The following is a 21883-nucleotide window of genomic DNA, read 5'->3' as shown; positions in this document are numbered from 1 at the left end:
CTACTAAAAAATACAAAAAAACTAGCCAGGCGTGGTGAGGGGGGCGCCTGTAGTCCCAGCTACTTGGGAGGCTAAGGCAGGAGAATGGCTTAAACCCGGGAGGTGGAGCTTGCAGTGAGCTGAGATCTGGCCACTGCACTCCAGCCTGGGTGACAGAGGGAGACTCCGTCTTACAAAAAAAAAGAAAAAAAGTAGGAAAGTAAAAGAAGAAAGGTACCTAGGGGAGCCCCACAGAGGTGGGCCTGTCCCTGGAGGGAGCAAGGCAGAGCCAGAGCCCCCAGTCCCCAGGGGTGAACCTTCTCTCTGACGCTGACGATGCTGGCCGAGACACTGCCCTCGGCACAGGGAGAGGGAAGAGCTGAGCAGAGGGCTTACCTTTGGGGCTCTAGACGCCAGCCGGTGGGATCTCGACTTCGAGGTGACAGCCGGCTGGTAGAAGCCCTTGGGAATCACCAGGAGTGCCTTTTCGGGCCACTTTTCAAGCACATATAGGGTTGAGCGCTTTCCTGCTTGACATCATTTGTTTCTCACTGAGAATTCATAAGGGAGGTGTCAGTATCCCCATTTCACAGATGGGAAGACTGAGGCCTACAGGAACGTAATACCTTCCTGAGGTCGAATAGCTAGTAAGTGTAAGCTGCCTGGCATTCTGTGTCCACAAGTGTAACATGTGGTGAAATGTATGGCTAAGTTTAAAAGGCCTCTTTTAATAACTGGAAAAGGACATGATAACTAAGAAGAAAGCATGGTGTCATATGTCAATCGGTAGCATTTTCTCTCTTTCTTAATGGCAGAAATAAATAGATGCATTTTATAATTGATGGTGTCTTAGATTCCATAATACACAGTATTTAATGTTTATTCATTCAATAGGCATTTATCGGTGCCTGCTGGGTGCTAGGCTTGGCACTAGGCTGTGCAAACACAAGTCTGAGAAAGTGCCTGCCCTCAAGGAGCTGATGCCTCATAGGAGAAGTTAGGCAGATGATTGAAATATTTATAATGTAATTGAGAAGTCCCTTGAGAGGTAGGCAAAGTGCTTCTGGGTGCAGAGTATGACAGGTTCTCCAGATGGGACAGTGTTTACAAGGGTAAGGACTTAAGAGGGAGGCAGAGACAGAGAGCTTAGCAGGGCACTGTGCATGCACTCTGACACCATCTCCATCTGATATGGTTTGGCTGTGTCCCCACCCAAATCTCATCTTGAGTTGTAGCTCCCATAATTTCCTCATGCTGTGGGAGGACCCAGTGGGAGGTAATTGAATCACGGGGGCAGTTCCCCCATACTGTTCCTGTGATAGTGAATAGGTCTCATGAGATCTGATGGCTTTATCACGGGAAACCCCTTTCCCTTGGCTCTCATTCTCTCTCTTGTCTGCTGCCATGTAAGATGTGCCTTCCACCTTCTGCCATAATTGTGAGGCCTCCCCAGGCACATGGAACTGTGAGTCCATTAAACCTCTCTTTCTTATAAATTGCCCAGTCTCAGGTATGTCTTTATCAGCAGTGTGAAGACAGACTAATTCACTGTCTATCCAGATTTCCTTTTGGGTCTGGTTGCTTGACTGCCCAGTGAGCCCCCAGAGGGCTCTGGCCCTATATCTGCAGCCTTCAGTGCAGAGCTGTGTGGGGAAGCCTGGAATGAAGGCTGTGAGAGTTCAGAGAACCACTCACCTCTATGAGCTGTTTGTCTGGTGAGGGGTGGTAGAGGCAGGAGTGGGGGGAGTGCATTATGAAACGCACACATATGGGAAAAACAGGAACTGTATCAATCAACTTATCAACATCAGTTAAAAGGAATGGGCTTGTGCTAAAGGTGCGAAGGCTGGGGAAGCATCGGCTGGTCCAGAAAGATTATGGCTCTCACATTAGCACCAGGGCTGGCCTGGGGCTTAGCTGCCTGTCCAGAGTTCTAGGGAAAAATTCTATGGGCAAGCTCCAAACATCACCTACCTAGGTAAAGAGTTTTAGATTCCACACTTTGATGCATGGAATTGGGGTCAAATTACTTCTCCCCGACTATCTTCCCAGCACACAAAACTCTGTCCACAGCAGCGAAGTGGCGTGGAAGCAAAGCTCTGATGATTTAGAAGCTAGTCAGCCTCGGAGAGTGATTCCCTGGACTCGAGTGCTTACTAACTAGGAAGGTCATTCATTCACTCTTCATTCATTCACTCATTCATTCATCACTCTTCACTCATTCATTCATTCACTCATTCATTCATTCACTCTTCATTCATTCACTCATTCATTCACTCATTCATTCATTCACTCTTCACTCATTCATTCACTCACTCATTTATTCATTCACTCTTCATTCATTCACTCATTCATTCACACATTCGTTTGCTCAAGACATGTTTTCTGAGTTCCTGCACATACTGGGTGCTGTTCTAAGCATGGAGATCCAGCAGGGAATAGGACAGGTGTTTAGATTTTATCCTGAATGGGATGATGGGTCACTCGGGATTTCAAATCAGGAGCACGGGGCTGGGACTGGGGATATAGGGGTGAGCACACCAGCCACGCACCGAGGGGAGAAGGTCTGTGTGTGTTTATGTGTGGGTGTCATGGAGCAAATGGTTTAATTATAGCAGCACTGTGCACTGGCTTCCCATTAATAATGCAGTGAATTTCAGCAGCAGATTAAATCCTATAAAGGAGTAAATTGCCCAGGAAAGTGAAGTAACGTCGTGGTTGAGGACAATCAGTACATTATAGGTCTTTGATTAGATAGAAGCCCACGGTTGCGGGCAGATCGGCTCTTAGAAATGCACACATATGAGAAAAACAGGAACTTCATCAATCAACTTATCAACATCACTTAAAAGGAATGGGCTTGAGCTAAAGGTGCAAAGGCTGGGGAAGGATCGGCTGGTCCAGAAGGATTATGGCTCTCACATTAGCACCAGGGCTGGGCTGCGGCTTAGCTGCCTGTCCAGAGTTCTAGCTAATGGGCCTTTAAGAACTTTACTTTTATGAGCGGTGTTAGAAGCATGCCATAAAACAACGTTAGGGAGAAGAACTGGCTGTTTCTTGATCTGAGTGGCTTCTGATGCTCGGCCAGCAGCTGCCCAGAGCCCTGGAGGGGAGGGCTAGAGCAGGCCTGCCTCTTGGCCTGAGGAGGGTAAACCCAGTCTAAGCAGCTCTAGTAAATCCCTGCTGGCCTTGGTTCCAACTTGGAGGGAATTCTAACAAGGTACAGGGGGTGAGATGTGCTGGGCTCGGCCGCCTAGCTGGCAGGCAGGGGCTGGGGGCTGGTAGGTAGAGCTGAACATGAAGGGGTGCCAGCAAGTCAGCCCCCTAAAGGCAGCCGTGTTTGCCTGCTTTGTTCACTGATGTCTCCCTACTCCAGAGCCTAGGCAGAGCAGCACGAAAGCCTCCTACGGTCTTATACTTTCTTTCCTTCTGATCTTAGTCTGCATGACATACCCTTACCCTGAAATCCTATGTGGCCCAGCCAGGCAGAGGCTGATTCAGCCATTCAATTGGCAGTTCTGTTTTGTGTGTCCACGGTCTTAAATCAGTAGCTTTCCCCATGGATGCGTCTTGTACCTCTGGATTTTAAGCCCCCTGAGGGCAAAGGATGGTTTCATTCCCATTGTGTCCCAGGGCAGGGGTCTTGGAGAGGGACACACGTACTCCAGGGGCCACATAAGAGCATCCACTGGGGATCAGGCAAATAATGTTAGGACTTCTAGTTATATTTATTTTTTACTATCATTATATTTGTCCATTCTCGCACTACTATCAAGAAATACCTGAAACTGGGTAATTTATATAAAAGAGAAGTTTAATCGGCTCACAGTTCTGCAGGCTGTACAGGAAGCATGGCTGGGGAGGCCTCAGGAAACTTTCAATCATGGCAGAAGGCTAAGGGGAAGCAGGCATGTCTTAAGTGGCTGGAGCAGGAGGAAGAGTGTGAAGGGGGAGGTGCTCCACGCTTTTTTTTTTTTTGAGACAGAGTCTCTCTCTGTCGCCCAGGCTGGAGTGCGATGGCACAATCTTGGCTCTCTGCAACCTCCACCTCCCGGGTTCAAGTGATTCTTCTGCCTCAGCCTCCCGAGTTGCTGGGATTACAGGCAGGAACCAGCACGCCCGGCTAATTTTTGTATTTTTAGTAGAGATGGGGTTTTGCCATATTGGTCAGGCTGGTCTTGAACTCCTGACCTCAAGTAATCTACCCATCTTGGCCTCCCAAAGTGCTGGAATGACAGGTGTGAGACAGCACACCCAGACGATGCTACACACTTTTAAACAACCAGATCTCATGAGAACTCACTCACTATCATGAGAATAGCAAGAGGTAAATCTGTCCCCATGACCCAATCACCTCCCACCAGCCCCTCCTCCAACACTGGGGACTACAATTTGACCTGAGATTTGGGAGGGACACAGACCCAAACCATATCAGTCATGCTTAAAAACTTTCCATGTTGTGTATATGTTTTCTAATGTGGGCTCTGCCAGTTATTCTAGGCCAGTGATCCTCCACGGGGAAGGATTTTGCTCCTGGGAGACGTTGGGTAATGTTTGGAGGCATTTTTGATTGTCATAGTTGGGATAGGGGGTTGCTACTGGCATTTAGTGGGTAGAGGCCAGGGGTGCTGCTCAACATCTTCCAGTGCACAGGACCACCCCACAACAGAGAATGACCGGGCCCCAAATGTGGATGGTGCTGAGGTTGAGACACTGTGGGTCTAGCAACTATTGAATTCTCCTCGTTCCTTGATTTTCACATCTGTAAAAACGGCATAAGAGTAGTGCCTATCCCATAGGTTTTTATGAAGTGAGCAAATACATGTGAGGGGTTTAGAAACAACATTAGCTCTTACAATTGTACTTGTATTTGTTTATGAATAACTGCATATATATTGTGGGTGGTGCTCAAAACTTTATTCTGATAGAAATATGCCATAAAAAACATTTGAAGCACTGGAATAAATAGATGGATAGATGCTGAAATTAGTGATAACACCAGATAACATTTTTTTGAGTGGCAGAAATTTGCTAAGCGTTCTTCAAAAGCTTGGACTCGCTGGCTCTTTCAATAATCCCATGGGGTAGGTGCTCAATAAATATCTGTGGCTGAACAATTAATATTAGGCTAAATACCAATACGTTAGGCTTGACACAGACAACACTTGCCTTGAAGATTTGGAGGGGAGATTAATTTCACTTGTTATACTCATGAAACACTCCAGGAAGAACCAGGGTTAGAGAAGTCGATCTGAATTCTACAGGCACAGGGAAGTTTGGGGGTCATATGGAGTCTCAAATGCCAGGCTAGGTGGTTTCGATTGTAACCACAGATAGTATGAGCTTCAGAGGGGTTTTTTGCACAAGATTTGTGAACCATGAAGAGATGATATAATAGTAGGTAACCCTAAAATATCCTAGGGTTCCATGTGGCCAAGTGTCTTCCCAGAATCACAAAGAATAACTCAGTATCTAAGAATAATTAAAAATCTTGACTTGCCTTTCTCAGAGTGTAACACAGGGAATTCTGCTTGTGATCTCGGCTCCGCTAGTTATGAGTCTAGCTTCATGAGTGGAGCTTCAGGAATCTAGTTCCTGTTTTATTCCAGCTGGGGGAGATTTGGAGGGAGTGGAGGAAGATGTGCTGATGAGTGTGCCGGGAGGCCATGGTTTCTAAATGCCTACCTAGATGGCGGGATGAGCAGCTTCCCTCTCTGGATCAAGGGCATCTCCATAGAAAATGCAGTCAGCAATATCACCTAGGAGGATTCAGGGCCAGCCTGGTATGTGTAGTGTGAGCGCAAATGCCCAGCCTGGTGTGTGTGGTGTGAGTGCAAATGCCCAAGCAGCTGACTCCGTGGGGTGGGGAGGTGATCTGTGAGGCAGTCAGGAATTGTGAGGGGTGATGGGAGACTGTGAAGTGCCCCCCAGGCCCAGAGCTTGTTTCCCTGCCCACTTTCTGAGAGAAAGCCCATCCATAAAGTTTCTTGCCTTTAGCAGAAAGTTTCTATCCCCATCTCAATACAACATGTAGGAGCCCTTTAAGGCATAAAGCTTCAGCTGTTTTCTTTCCTCCCTTTTGCATTCAGGAAATACTCTCTGAGTTGCTGAACACTTAGTATTCAGCCCCTTCTCCTAAGGAGGAGCCACACAAATGAAGAACTGTGGGCCTGACCTCAGATGCTCTCTCTTGTTGGAAATTGGCACGCAAACCACAACCACAATGGCGGCTTCTGAGAGGTGGAGGAGAGGGGCGTGGCAAAGCAGTAAGGAAGGGGTCTGGGGTCCAGCCCAGCTGGGATGGTGAAAGCTCCCTGTTCAAGGGTGAGCTGGCCTTGGTCACCTGCTTCAGGTTTGTGGCAGATGAAGCCCATGTCAGCACGTAACATGAGTCTTTGATATATGATCAGGAGCAAAATCATGGGCAGCCCAAGTGGCTGTTTTAACTCAGTGTGGGGACAGCTGTAAGGAGCAAAGGTGATTGTTTTATGTATTCAGCCATTGGAGAGCCTTGCTTTCAAATGTTCACTTTCTAATTAAGAAACAAAGTATCCTGTTTGATTGGCAGCCACAGTGGATGAAGTCCCCAAGAGGGAAGTAAATGCCACCTGTGATCTGGGAGAGAAAAAGAATCAAAGGACGCAGAAGCTGCTGCCTCCTGCCCTCACCACAGCCTTCCTGGGAATATCGTTTGTTTATTTAGTCTTTAGATCATTCACTGGCTGATTCAGTCATTCCTTGGTTCATTATGCATGCATTCATTCATTCATAACTCATTCTTTGTTTCTCTCATACATCGACTAACTCACAACTTGCCTTACTCACTGTGACAGCTGACATTCATTGAGATGCTGTGTGACAGACACAGGCATTGCAGATGAATTTTATAGTTTGTACTAAAAACTACAAACATTGCTGAGAGAAAATAAAGAAGGTCTAAGTAAATGAAGTGAGAGACCCTAATTTTGAATTGGAAGACTTAATATTTTACTATGTCAATTACTTTTAAATTGATGTGTAGATAAAAATGTAATCCCAATTTAAATCCCGGTAAGATTTTTTTTTTTTGTAAAAATTGATCAACTTATTATGAAACATTTGTGGAAAGCCAAAGGGCCTACAATAACCCCAACAATCTTGACAAGAACAAATTTGGGAAACATTTTCTGATGGCAAGATTTTTTCAAGATTTACTATTAGGGTGAGTACTTGTGTGTAGCCTGTTGCTCCACAGGAGTCCCTATAAGCTGGTGTGGGGGAAACAATGCTGTGTGTGAAACAAAGATCAAGGCAACAGTCATGCCCCTCAGTAGGCTCCCAGATGCATTCATTGTTCTCTGAGCTTTCGTCTTCCCTGGCTGAATTCTAGTCCTGTAGCCAGTGCCCCCTGCAGCTGCTGGGAGTACCCCCAGCACCATTTCCCCCACACCAGCTTATAGGGACTCCTGTGGAGCGACAGGCTACATGCAAACACTCACCCTATTAGTAAATCTTGAAAAAATCTTGTCATCAGAAAATGTTTCCCAAATTATTTGTTCTTGTCAAGATTGTTGAGGTTATTCTAGGTCCTTTGGCTTTCCATATATGTTTTACAATAAGTTTATCCGAGGCAGTGGGATAATTCAACCAATAAAACGACTGAGGCAGATGCAAATGTGCTGATATGAAAACAGATCAGGCAGGTTATTTGCAAAGGATGCAGAGTGGTGTATAAAGATACACAAACGTATATGAATACATGCACACAAGAAACTTCTGGAAGGATACACTAGAAATTCTCAACAGTTGCTTCTGAGGAGGAGGACTTGGGGGCCTGGGGCAAATGTTACTTTTTCGTGAAGAAAATGTTCTTTTTTTTTTTTTTTTTTTTTTGAGACGGCGTCTCACTCTGTCGCCCAGGCTGGAGTGCAGTAGCGCAATCTGGGCTCACTGCAAGCTCCGCCTCCTGGGTTCACGCCATTCTCCTGCCTCAACCTCCGGAGGACCTGGGACTACAGGCGCCCGCCACCACGCCCGGCTAATTTTTTGTATTTTTAGTAGAGACGGGGTTTCACCGTGTTAGCCAGAATGGTCTTGATTTCCTGACCTCGTGATCCGCCTGCCTTGGCCTCCCAAAGTGCTGGGATTACAGGCGTGAGCCACCGCTTCCTGCAAGTTTATCCATTTTTACAAAAAAAAAAAAAAAAAAAAAATTGCTGGGATTTTAATTGAGATTACATTTTTATCTATAAATAGATTTAAAAGGAATTGACATATTAAAATATTAAGTCTTCCGATTCAAAATTGTGGTCTATTGCTTCATTTATGTAGACCTTCTTTATTTTCTCTCAGCAATGTTTATAGTTTTTAGTACAAACTACAAAAATTTAGCATTCTTACACATCTTTTGCAAATTTATTCTTAAGTATTTTACAGTTTTGATCCTATCATAAATGAAATGTTTTTGAAATGTCATTTTCTTACTGTTTTCTGCTAATATATATTCAATTGATTTTTATGTATTAACTTTATATCCTAATGCCTTTATAAATTCATTCACTCAATCTGATAGATTTTCTAAAATTATTATTCTTTGGGATGTTCTATGTAAACAATCATGTCATGTATTGATGAAAAACAGTTTTCCTTATTCCTTTTTAATCTGATGACTTTCATTTCTTTTTCCTGCCTTATTGCACTGCCTGGAAATTTAAATAATACAACGTTTAATTGAAGTAATGAGAAAGGACATCTTTGCCTTGTTTCTAATCAGATTTTCACCATTACATGTAATATTAGCTGAAGTTTCTTTGTAGAAGCTTTTTTTTTTTTTTTTTGGAGACAGAGTTTCACTCTTGTTGCCCAGGCTGGAGTGCAATGATGCAATCTTGGCTCACTGCAACTTCTGCCTCCCAGGTTCAAGTGATTCTCCTGCCTCAGCCTCCAGAGTAGCTGTGATTACGGGCACCTGCCACCATGCCCAGCTAATTTTTGTATTTTTAGTAGAGACGGGGTTTCACCATGTTAACTAGGCTGGTCTTGAACTTCTGACCTCTGGTGATCCACCCACCTCAGCCTCCCAAAGTGCTGGGATTACAGACATGAGCCACCACGCCCAGTCTGTAGAAGCTTTTTAATAGGATAAGGGAGTTCCCTTCTATTCCTATTTTGCTGAGACTTCTGATTATGAATTGATGTTGAATTTTGTCAGATGCTTTTCTGAAACTATTGAGGTGATCATATGATTTTCTTTCAGCCTGTTAATAAGGGCATATTATAAATTGCTTTATGTCAATAAACTTGACAACTTTTAAGAAATAGATAAATTCTCTGAAAAACACTAACTACCAAAGTTTATTCAAGAAGAAATAGATGCTATGAATAGAGTTAATTATGTTGATTGATTTTAGAATCTTAACCCATCTCGAATTCTTGGGATAAACTCTATTTGGTCAGGATGTGTAATCTATTTTGTATATTAATAAATTCATTTTGCCAAAATTTAAAAGAAGTTTTTAGCATCTGTGTTCATGAAGAGTATTGGTGTATATACTTCTTTTACTATAATATCTTTGTCTTTTGTGTCAGGGTAAGGCTGGTCTCATAAAGTGAGTTGAAAAGTATTCCCTTCTCCTAAATTTTCAGGACTAGTTGTCCTTAATAGGTATAGTTTCTCAAATGTTTGTCAGATTCACCAGTGAAGTCATCTGGGCCTGGATTTACTTGTTTTTATTTTTAATTTTGTTTTTAGACAGAATCTTGTTCCCATCGTCCAGGCTGGAGTGCAGTGGTGTGATCACAGCTCACTGCAGCCTCAACTTTTCAGGCTCAGGTTAATTCTTACTCCTCAGCCTCCTGAGTAGCTGGGACTACAGGCACGTGCCATCATGTCCAGCCAATTTTTAGTAGAGACATGGTTTCACCATGTGGCCAGCGGTGGTCTCAAACTCCTAGGCTCAAATGATCCTCCTGCCTCTGCCTCCTAAAATACTGGGATTACAGGTGTAAGCCACCACACCTGGCCTGGATTTATTTTTGAGAGAAGGTTTTGACAACAAATTCAACTTCTAAAATACAGATAGGGCTATTCATATCATCTATTTCTTTTTATCTTTTTTCTTTTTTTTGAGATAGAGTCTCATTCTGTTGTCCAGGCTGGAGTGCAGTGGCGTGATCTTGGCTCACTGCAAACTCCACCTCCCGGGTTCACACCATTCTCCTGCCTCAGCCTCTTGAGTTGCTAGGACTACAGGTGCCCACCACCACGCCCGGCAAATGTTTTGTATTTTTAGTAGAGACGGGGTTTCACTGTGTTAGCCAGGATGGTCTCGATCTCCTGACCTTGTGATGTGCCTGCCTTGGCCTCCCAAAGTGCTGAGATTACAGGCATAAGCCACCGTGCCCGGACTCTGTTTCTTTTTGAATAAGCTTTGGTAGTTTGTGTTTTTCAGAGAATTTGTCTATTTCTTACAAGTTGTCAAATTTATTGACATAAAACAATTTATCCACCTATAAAACCCTTATTATATTTTTAATTTCTGTAGGATCTATAGTGATGTTTCCTCTTTCATTCTGATCCACATTGACAATCTGTGTTTTATTTATTTATTTTTCCTAATCAGTATGGCTATAGCTTCTTTAAAAAATATTTAATGATATTTTTAAAAATCCAACTTTTGGTTTCTTTAATTTCCTCTTTTTTCTATTTCATTTAATTCTTTTCTTATCTTTATTACTTCCTTCCTTCTGCTCACTTTAGGTTTCATTTGCTTTTCTTTTTTTCCTTAAGATGGACGCTTAAATCATTAGTTACAGACCTTTCTTCTTTCTAATGTTGTTAGCCCTTAAATACTGTAAATTTCACTCTAAGCACAGCTTTAGCTGCATCATAGAACTTTTGATATATTGTGTTTTCATTTTCATTCAGTGCAAAATCTTTTTAAGTTTTTCTTGTAATTTATTCTGTGACTTACCTGTTAGAAGTGTATTATTTAATTGCCAAGTATTTGGGGTTTTTCTAGATATTTTATGCTGTTTTTTAGCTTAGTTCCGTTGCTCTGAAATAATACACTTTATATGACTTCAATATCTCTTGTTTTTTGTTTTTGTTTTTGTTTTTGGCTTAGAATATGGTATGTCTTGGTCAATGTTCTGTGTTCACTTAAAGAAATGTGTTCCCTTTTGCTGTTAAAAGGGTTGTTACATGTTAATTAGATCAAGATGGTTGATAGTGTAGTTCAAATCTTGTATATATCTACTGATATTCTGTTTGTTTCCTTGTTCTATCAATTATTGTGTAAAGGGTGCTGAAATCTCCACCTATAATTGCGAATTTGTCTATTTCTCCTTTCAGTTCTATCTTCAGGTGCTTTGAAGCTCTGCTGTTTGGTACAACTGGATCTAATATAGTTATCTCCTTATAAATTGGCCCCTTTATCATAAAATTCCCCTATTTTTTCAGCAAATATTCCTTGTTCTGCAATCTACTTAGTCTGATACTGATATTGATACAGTCACACTTGCTTTCTTTTGATTTGTGTTTGCTTAGTATTTCTTTTTTCCATTTTTAAAAACTTTCAATGTATATGTATCCTTTACTCAATGTGAGTTTCTTTCAAATACTGTAATAATTATATTTTTCTTTTTTGATCCAATCTGACAGTCTTTGCCTTTTAATTGGGGTGTTTATATGATTATCATTATGGATTAAAACCCACTGTATTGCTCTTTGTTTTCTATTTATTTAATTTGCTCTTTATCTATTTTCCCTTCTTTTTCTGACTTATTTTTGCTTGAGTATTTTTATGATTTAATTTTATCTCCACTATTAGCTTATTTGCTTCTCTTTCTCTCTTTTTAGTGGTTATTCTAGAATTTATAATGTGCATCTTTAAATTATTACAATTTACCTTCAAATTTTATTATATCATTTCACATGTATTTTAAGAACTTTACAACTTTACAAGTTTCTGTTTCCTTTTTTTATTTTTTCATGCTTTTGTTGTCATATATTATATCTCTACATGCATTATAAACCTCACAATACAAAATATGAATGTATAAACATATTTAAAGCTACTTTTTTTTACCCACTTATTTACCATTTATAATATTCTTCTTTCCTTTGTGTAGATCCAGATTTCCATCTGATATTTTCCTTTTGCCCAAAGGACTTTTTTTAAACAGTTCTTATTGTACAGGTCCTCTGGTGATGAATCATCTTGGTTTTTGTTTGTGTTCATTTTTTAAAGATACTTTTACTGGGTTCAGAATGTTAAGTGGACTTTTATTGTTTTTTTCAAGACTTTAAAGACCACTCCATTGTCTCTGCCTTGCATAATTTTATGTGAGAAGTCCATTGTCTTATGTTTGTCTTTTTCCCCAGCTTTCAAGATTTTCTTTCTTTTTTTGTTATTTTCCAACGATATGTTTACATTGTGCTTAGTGTAGTGTTTCTTCTCTCTGGTGTTAGTCAGACCTCTCGGATCTGTGGGTTTTATAGTTTCATCAAGTTTGGAACATTTTCAGCCATCGTTTGTTTTCAAATATTTTTCTATCTTCCGCTCTTTCTCCTCTCCTCCCAGGACTCCAATTACATGATGGTAGAGCATGTAATATTGTTCCACAAGCCACTATTGCTCTATTCATTTTTTTCAGTCTTGTTTTCCTTTTGTTGTTGTTGTTGTTTTGATAATTCCTATTGCTGTTACTTTAATTTCATTGATCATTTTATCTGATGTGTCCAATCTGTTGTTAATACCATCCAATGTATCTTTATTTCAGATATTATACTTTTTTATCTCTAGAAGTTTGATTTTTGACTCTTCTACATTTTTCATTTATCTTCTTATCATGTTCATGTTTTCCTTTGCTGGCTGTTTTAACATCCTATTTGGCTAGTTTTATCATCTGTGTCATTTCAGGGCCTTTTCCCATTTCTTGATTTTTCTCCTGGTTGTGGGATATATATTCCTGATTATTTGCATGCCTTTTAATTAGATGCTAGACATTTTCATTTTACTACCTTTCATTGTATTCATTTAAGTTGTTGAACCATGTTCTGGAACACTGTTAAATTACTTGAAATCAGCTTGGTAATTTGGGGAATAATTTTTAAAGTTTTGCTGGCGTTATAAGTATTTGTTCATATGTATTCATTTTATAAGCCTTGAACACATCCAGAGTACATTTATCCTGGGGCCAGTTTGGTGCCAAACGACCCTAAGACAGTGCTGAAGGGTGGAGTCATCAGAAATAATTTTATTATTTATATTATTTTACTTTATATTTAAAAGGTATTTTTACTAGATATATAATTACAGGTGAACAATTCTTTCTTTCATTCCTTTGAAGATGTTATTCCTTTATTTATTGGCTTCTAGTTTTTGTTGTAAGAAGTCAGTGTTGATTTTTTTTTTTTTAAATGGAGTCTTACTCTGTTGCCTGGGCTGGTGCAGGGGTGCAATCTTGGCTCACTGCAACCTCCACCTCCCGGGTTCAAGCAATTCTCCTGCCTCAGCCTCCTGAGTAGCTGGGATTACAGGCACATGCCACTACACCTGGCTAATTTTTGTGTTTTTAGTAGAGATGGGGTTTCACCATGTTGGCCAGGCTGGTCTCGATCTTTTGACCTCATAATCCACCTGCCTCAGCCTCCCAAAGTGCTGGGATTACAGGTGTGAGCCACAGTGCCCTGCCCAGTGGTGATTGCTATTGAGTGACTTTTTTTTTTTTCCTGTATGCAGTTAATTTTGTTTTGACTGCTTTTACATTTTTCTCTTTATCTTTGGTTTTCAGAAATTTGACTCCAATATACCTAGCGGAAGTTCCTTTGTGTTTATCCTGTTTGAGGTTTGTTGAGATTCTTGGATATGTGGATTGACACTTTAAATCAACTTTGAAATTTACAGTTACTACTTCTTCAAATATTGTTTTCTGCCCCATTTTTTTAATCCTTTCTGTTTGGGACTCCTGTTACATGTATTTTAGATTACATAACATTGTTCCAAGATTCTATTAATCTTGTTCACTCCCACTTCCCTTTGTACTTATGTTTGGAGAGTTCCTATGGGCCTGCCTTCAAGTTTACTGATGTTTTCTTTTGCAATATATCTGCTGCTGTTACGCCCATTCAGTGAATGTTACAATTTCAGATATTTTATTTTTAAGTTCTACAAGTTCCATTCAGTTTATATATATATAGATAGAGATATATAGATAGATATATTATATATAGATATATAATATATATCTCTATATTGTAGCTATCTATATATCTCAAAAATTAGCCAGGCGTGGTGGCATGTGCCTGTGTATATATAGATATATATTATATATCTATATACTATATATAAACACACATACATATATATAGTGTCTATTTCTCCATTGAGATTCCCCTTCTATTCATTTTTTACATATATATTCATTTTATAAGTCATGAACACATTTATAAGGGCTGTTTTAAAAATCGTGCTTGCTAATTCCAATATTTGTGTTATCTCTGGGTTTCTATTGACTTGTTTTCTATTGACTGGGTTTCTTGACTTCTATTGACCCAAATACTCTTGGGTATTTTGTCACATTTTCCTGCTTCATATATCTAGAAATGTTTTACTATATTCCAAGTATTGTTGACACATTATTGATCATTTGGATTGTTTTGTCTTTATTTAAAGAGTGTTGGATTTTTTTCTGGCAGGTAGTTAATTTGTTGGTGGATCAGCTGAATCTCGTCTTGACTTGTTTTTAAGCTTTGTTAACGTGGATCTAAAGTAGTTATTACTCTAAGGCTACAGTAGCCCTATTCCTAAGGTGTGGACTTTCTGAAATCTCAACTAAATTTTTGAATGTGCAGCAATGTGTCCCCACTTTGGCTGGTCAGAACTTCAATGTCTTCCAGCACGGTGCCGGGAGACACTGTGCTTTAGAATCTCCATTTAGCTCATAGTTCTCTAATAGCTGTTCTGTGTCAGGCCTTATGTCGTCTCCTCCTAAGCATAACCTGGTTAATATTTGACCAAAAACTCAGGGGAACTCCATGTCAATCTTGGGACATAACACTATGCATAGCTCTTTCTACTCGGGTATCCTGCCCTGCAAATTCCAGATTCCTCAGCAACCTTGAATTCTTTTTCTTTTTCTTACTTTTTTATTTATCTAGAGATGCAGTTTCACTCTGTCACCCAGGCTAGAGTGCAGTGGCACGATCTCGGCTCACTGCAACCTCCACTTCCCGGGTTCAAGCTATTTTCCTTCCTCAGCCTCCCAAGTAGCTGGTATTACAGGCACCTGCCACCATTCCTGGCCAATTTTTTGTACTTTATAGTAGAGATGAGGTTTCACCATTTTGGCCAGGCTGATCTCAAACTCCTGGCCTCAAGCGATCTGCCCATCTTGGCCTTCCAAAGTGCTGGGATTACAAGCGTGAGGTACCACTCCCCAACCAGCAACCTTGCATTCTGTTTTCTACTTTGCCCACCCAACAATAGGGCTTTCTGTTTGGGTTCTACTTTCTGATGCTTCAGTTTGGAAATGCTCCCACGCAAAAGTCCTAGGTAGAAATGGATCTTACCTTGTATGTTTTCATCCTCCCATGGATCTCAGCCCTGTGCTGTATTCTGGCCGAAGCCTGATGTCAAAAGCCTGCCCGAAGTAAAACGGCTCCTTTACTTATTTTATCCACCTCTGTAGTAGTCTGCAGCAGGGTGGCAAGTCTGCTGCCCATTATTCTACCATGGCAAAACTGCTAAATCTCTCTCTAGTTATGGAAGTGCTACTTCTCAGAAGCCACCTCCAGCGCCCCCAGCCCGGCTTTATTGTACTTATCTTTATAATCTAATTGGCATCACAAGTTAATGCCTAAAACAGTCATTGACAAGGTGAGTGGAATCACCATGATTAATTTTGACTACATCAAGCTCCCCCTTGGGCTGGGGGAGGGGATTCCCCCCAGCCAAGCACAGGCATGTCCAGTATCTTGACATGATCAGTTTCCATTACTGAGGGAGAAGGGGACAATGAGTGTGGGTGGCTCAGGGGTCCTGCCTCCCTTGTCCTCCAACGTCTCAGTTTCCAGACCCCATCTCAGGAAGCCCAGCTCTGCTCTTACGTTGGTCCTCAGGAGTTTGTGTCTTCATTGTAACCTTCTGCACTGGGCTGAACTGTGCCCCCTCAAAATTCATGTTCACCCAGGATCTCTGAATGTGAGCTTATTTGGAAAAAGTGCCTTTGCAGGTGTAATCGGGTTAAGATGAGGGCACACTGGATTAGAGTGGGCCCCAATCCAACGAGTGGTCCTTATAAGAAGAAGAAAATTTGGGCACCAAAACATACACAGAGGGAAGACAACGTCAGACACAGGGAAGGAGGCCATGTGAAGACACAGGCAGAGGGTGGAATGAGGCACTGATAAGCCAATAAATGCCTAGGACAGCCAGCAACCACCAGAAGCTAGGGGAGAACATGGAGCAGATTTCTCCCTCCAAGCCTCCGGAAGGAACCTACCCTGCCACTACCTCGATTTTGGACTGCTGGGCTCCAGAACTGTAAGAGAAGACACTTCTGTTGTTTTAAGCCACTCATAGTTTGCAGTGCTTTGTTAGAGCAGTCCTAGGAAATGAATATACATTCAATAACAGGCCATTTTGTTGAGCTGTTTTGAGCAGCTTTCTGTCTCTTTGCTTAAAGCAAAGGAAAGTCATTCACCATCATGCTCCTCTTCCTCTTTCACCTTCTTGGGAAATTCCACTTCCTCCTGACCTGTAAGTCTGTACAATGCCCTCACCAGCCCTCCCTTTCTCTCACCAGGGACCGGCTTTTGCTCTTCATATGCCCTTGGCCCTCAGCCGCATGACCTCTATGGGTTATGTTGCAGACTCTGAGGGACATCTGCTCTGTCTTCTCCCAGTATCGGGGTCCCACTGTCAGCACCCAGAGAGTAGAGAGACTGCTCTGTTACACAGTGTGTGATGGACGGGCACTGTGATGGATAATTTTATATCAACTTAACTGGGCTAAGGGATGCCCAGATAGCTGGGAGAACATTATTCTGGGCAGGCCTATGAGGGTGTCTTTGGAAGAGGTTAGCATTTGAATCAGTAGTCTGGAAAGAGAAGATCCACCCCCACCAATGTGGGCAGTCATCTCTCAACCCTTTGAGGGCCCAGAGAAAACACAAAGACAGAGGAAGAGCAAACTCTGTGTGTCTCCTTGATCTGGGACATCCATCTTCTCCTGACCTGACCCTGGAGCTCCTGGTTCTCAGGGCTTTGGACTCCAGGACTTGCCCCAGCAGCACCAGGTTCTCATAGGATTTCTCAGCCTCCATGATCATTGAGCCAATTTCCTCACTTATATCAATATTAACATCTATATCCATATCATCTATTAACATATCTATATCTGTCTATTCCTATATGATCTATTTGTGTCTGTGTATCCGATTGTCTGTCTGCCTGTCTGTCCGTCCATCCATCCATCCATCCATCCATCCATCCATCCATCCATCTTTCTATCTATCTATCTATCTATCTATCTATCTATCTATCTATCTATCTATCTATTGCCTGTTGATTCTGTTTCTCTGGAGAACCTGACTAATGTGAGGCAACTATTGGGAGTGGTTTGCAGCTGGGGAAATCTCTGTGAATCTGAAGCCAGTCAACCAGACGGAGTCTGGAGAGGCCGCGCCCTCAGCGCCAAGACCCGCTCCCACACTCCAGCTCTGCATTTGGAGCCAAGGCCCTTCATCTGCTAAATGCAAACCCAAAGTGAAGGGCCCCAGGGACCCCGGATTATGGACACTCATAACTAATGCCAAATAAACAAGGCAAAATTATTTGTAATTACTCCTAAAGTCATTTACTTGTATCAGTAATTGACCTGTGCATTATTTAATCTTTAATGCTCTTTTAAAATTCAGCCTCAGGGAGTCATCATGCTTATTGACATTTGTCCTGGTGAGGACTCTGGAGGCACGAGGCTTTGGTTAAGATGTCTTAAAAAGAAATAACCAATTTAGGAAGACATGACTTTCACACATCAGAGTGAGGAGGCACAGGGCGAAGGGCTGTAGCTGCCTGTGTTTTCCCGGTCAGGACAACAATGGTAGTGACAATGATGGTGATGATGATGATGATGATGGCAGCACTAAGATTTATTGAAGGATCTGTATGATTTTAATTAATCCTCTTAAGGAAGCTTTAGAATAGGTGCTATTATGAGCTTCATTTTACTGGAGGAAACTATGGCATGGAGAAGCTACATCAATTTCCCTGAGACGCACTTTGATTAGGTGCTGAAGGCAAGCTCAACCTCACATCTGTGGAAGCCTCACACCCTCATCCTACTGCCCCTGATAGGGTGGCCAACAACCACTGCCTTGCAAAGCCGCTGACTAAGGATGCCATACCTGCAGGTCGCCTTGGGAAATTACCTGTCTCATCTGTGGTTTTCTTGTCTGTAGAATGGGCATCGTTGTTCCCACGTTATTGTAGGTGGTGAGAACTGCATGAGATTACACGAACGTGGCTGCTTCACAGACACAGCTCTCTGAGCTTCCTTCCGTGCAAGACTGGAGAAAGGGGTCTGAGCTGAGTGTATATGGGGGTTTTTTCCCCTCATCTTCTGAAGACGGAAATGTGGACAGACACTTTGCTAACTCTTTATTTTACCCCTCTGAGTGCGGCCAAAGCCAGTGTTTAGCATTGCGAAAGAAACCACACAGGGCTAGTTTGCTGTGGGAGTTACAAATCTCCCTTGGAACAGATTTGAAAACTAGTGACATCAGAACAGTTGCCCCTGGGGTCAGCAGCTGGGCCACTCTGGGGCCAGACACCACCTTTAAGATTGCCGGTGACGCCTCCCCTCCCATCCTGGTTCCAGGTTCTGCCACCAAGGGCAGGAGAATGCTGAGGAGCATTTCTGGAACCTCTAGAACTCTGACTCCCTCTCTCTGAAGGTGTGCTTTGAGGAGGGCTAGGCGGTGGAGGCTCCACCTAAGTGGTCCTCTGAGGCCTGAGGTTGGGTGAATTCTGGAGTCTCCAGACCTTACCCAAGAGCCCCTGTCTGTCCTCTTTCCCCATTAGTGTCCCCAGCGGGCCTTCCTGTCCAGTGCAGTAGCTCCTGTGGAGACCCACACTGGGCCATCTCCAACTACATTGCTCCTGCTCCATCCCCAAAGCCCAAGCCCTCCTCCCCTTCCCAGCCATGGGTGCTGACACCCCACACACTCTTCCTTCCAGCCTGAATCTCCACACTTGCCTCTCTTTGGGGCCTCAGCTCTAATCAGGTGCAAGCTTTGCTCACCTTTCCTATGAGTGACCTCTTGCGCTCCTCCTCCCTCCTCGTCCCTCCTCCTCCCTCCTCCCTCTTCTGTCTGAGATTCGGCATCAGCTCCATCCTAGTCTCTAACTGGCCTCCGGATGAAGAAGCCCAGGTGAGCCCCTCCATTTACTGACTCCCCTCCCGGCTGTGGACCCTGCAACCTCCTTGAGCTGGTCCCCACCCACCCACATCTTCTTCCTCACACTCCCCAGCACTGAGCACACCCCAGCCAAAGCTATGTTGTCGCTAAGCCAGACCATGTCACACCCAGCCCAGGCTCCTGCCTTTCGGATGTTATTTCACAGTTGACATCCTCTGCTTTATTTCGAGCTGAGCTGCCCCTTCAGCTCTCAGCTAGGTTCCCGCATTTGCAGCTCTGGCTTCTGGGTACCTCTCTCCCCTGCCACACTCCCTGGGCGGTCCACAAGAACCCACCTCCATGCCCCCTCCCTGGAATTCCTCAGGAACATGGAGTCTCTTTCACATCCGCCACTTCCCGTGTTCCTTAAACCAGCCGCCCGATTCCCTTTCCTGGACGAGGAGAGCCAGGAATGCGCCATCCACGTTCCACTTTATCTTGATCTCCCTCGGCTCCCAGCCTCGCGCTGGGCGAAGAGTCGGCACTCAATCAACGCCTGCCTAATGAATTGGCTGAATAAATTAATTTGGGGTTCATTTTCGCGGCCTCCTGCTTGGCTGGGGAGGCTGCCTCCCTGACCTGTGGGGTGAGGCCCCTGAGGGCGGGACAGGACTGTGCACTGCCTAGCACATTAAACCGGGTCTCAGATTCCATTAAATCGAGGGGGAGGGAGCGCCTGCCGAGGAGGCTCACCCCAGAGGCCCTGCACGCTGGCTCGGGCTATTGAAGGAGGTTAAAACGAGAGGAGAAGGCTCTGCAGCTAATTGTCCTTGCGCGTTAATCACAGCGTGCTGCAGGGGCGCCTGCTAGAACGTGTTAATTTGGTAATTATCAAGGAGGGGGGGGCTGCTCTGTAACCCTCGGCCTTTGTCATTATTTTTTAACTGAAATATGAAATGGAAATGGAAAGAGTGAGAAATTCCAGCCAGGATTTAAACCCAGACAGTGGAAATTCCCATCCGTTCATGTCCTCCTCTGCCGCTGCTGGAATGCCCCACGCAGGTGTCTCCTCTTCGTTTCTGCCCAGCCTAGATGTCTTTGCCCCCATCAAGGAATGGACCCTTTTGAGCTTCTGGGTCCCAACACTGAGAGGGGCCCTGTCGGCTTCTGTTTCTTGGAGAGACAGGAATGGAGGCCACACTTTACGACAGATATCATAATAGTCCAGTGATTCCAGACCCCGGGGCTCAAGCACTCCTCCTTGCAGGCCTGGCCTGTATCCCCTACGGCCTTAGTTAATGGGCCGGGGGCTCCCCACTCCCCTAGATGGAATCTTCTTCCCATCTCCCTGCTCAGGCAAGGCTTCTTTTTGCCTGTTGCACTAACTACGGTCCTGGTTTCATCTCTCTCCTCTCTGACTGTCTCCCCACCCCAGTCACAGCTCAGACATCAAGCCTGCTGGGAACAACCAAGACCCAGGAGCAGCTTGGTGCTGGGTTATTGTTTGCAGAGTCTTAAATGTGCATAACAGCTGTGCACAGTGTTGCGGAGCCATGCACGGAGCGGACATTGCAACCAACCAGGACTGGGAATTCCATCTTCTCTACTTTCAAGAGCTCAGGCATGGTTGGTGGTTCTACCTCTCAACTATCTCTGGAATCTCTGCTTTTCTCCTAATTCCATTGCTGCAGCGTCTAGATGAAGACTTTGCACTTTTGCCTGGACACCTCCAGTATTCTGATGAAGCCATTCCCTTCCTCTGAGCCTGGGTGGAAACAAACAGAGCCTGGTCACCCAAGGACATGAGGGTTGGGAACACAGACCCAGATGAAAATCCCCAAAAAAGCCAAAGTCCTCCCAGCGGCTCTCGTCCTCAGTGGTCAGGCCCCGTTGCTGCTGGGACCTCTCTCTGCTCCGGCCCTGCTGGCTGCTCTGCTGCACTGGGCTCGTGGACACCGGGATATTTTTATTTAACTCCCCAGGCAATTCTAACGTGCAGCTGGGTGGTCAGCCAGGATCTCCAGGAGAAGTTCATGTCCTTCTCTGTGCGTCTCTAACCTGGCCTGGGTCTATGGTCCCGGCTCCTCTCCCTCCCCTCCCTGTCTTCTTCTCTCCTCCCAGCCCCCCACGCTTAAATCACGTCAAACCACAGCCCGTTCTCTTTCACGCCTCTGTGCCTTTGCACTTGCAATCATTTCTGCAGAAAAGAACCTCTGTTAACGTTTTGGGATTTCCTCCAGGCTGGGCAGCCTCCCGTCATCTCCTCAGTGGAAATGTATCGACCCCTTCTCGTTCACTGTCTTACTTCATCTTTCAGCTCCACAGAGCAAACTGTGTTTATCTCTAATAGTCCTCGTTCTGCTGCATTTTAATCATTTGTTTGCCGGCTCTAAATGAGGAAATACAGGGCCCTTCGTGCCAGCAGACCTAGGTTGGAATGCTAAGTTCCACCACTTACATTCTGTGGCTTTGGGTAAGTCACAAAACAGCTCTGAGCCTCAGTTTTCTCGTCTGTGAACC

The sequence above is a fragment of the Chlorocebus sabaeus genome, chromosome 16 (assembly GCF_047675955.1).
Source record: "Chlorocebus sabaeus isolate Y175 chromosome 16, mChlSab1.0.hap1, whole genome shotgun sequence".
Taxonomy (NCBI): domain Eukaryota; kingdom Metazoa; phylum Chordata; class Mammalia; order Primates; family Cercopithecidae; genus Chlorocebus; species Chlorocebus sabaeus.
This window is presented reverse-complemented; position numbering follows the sequence as displayed.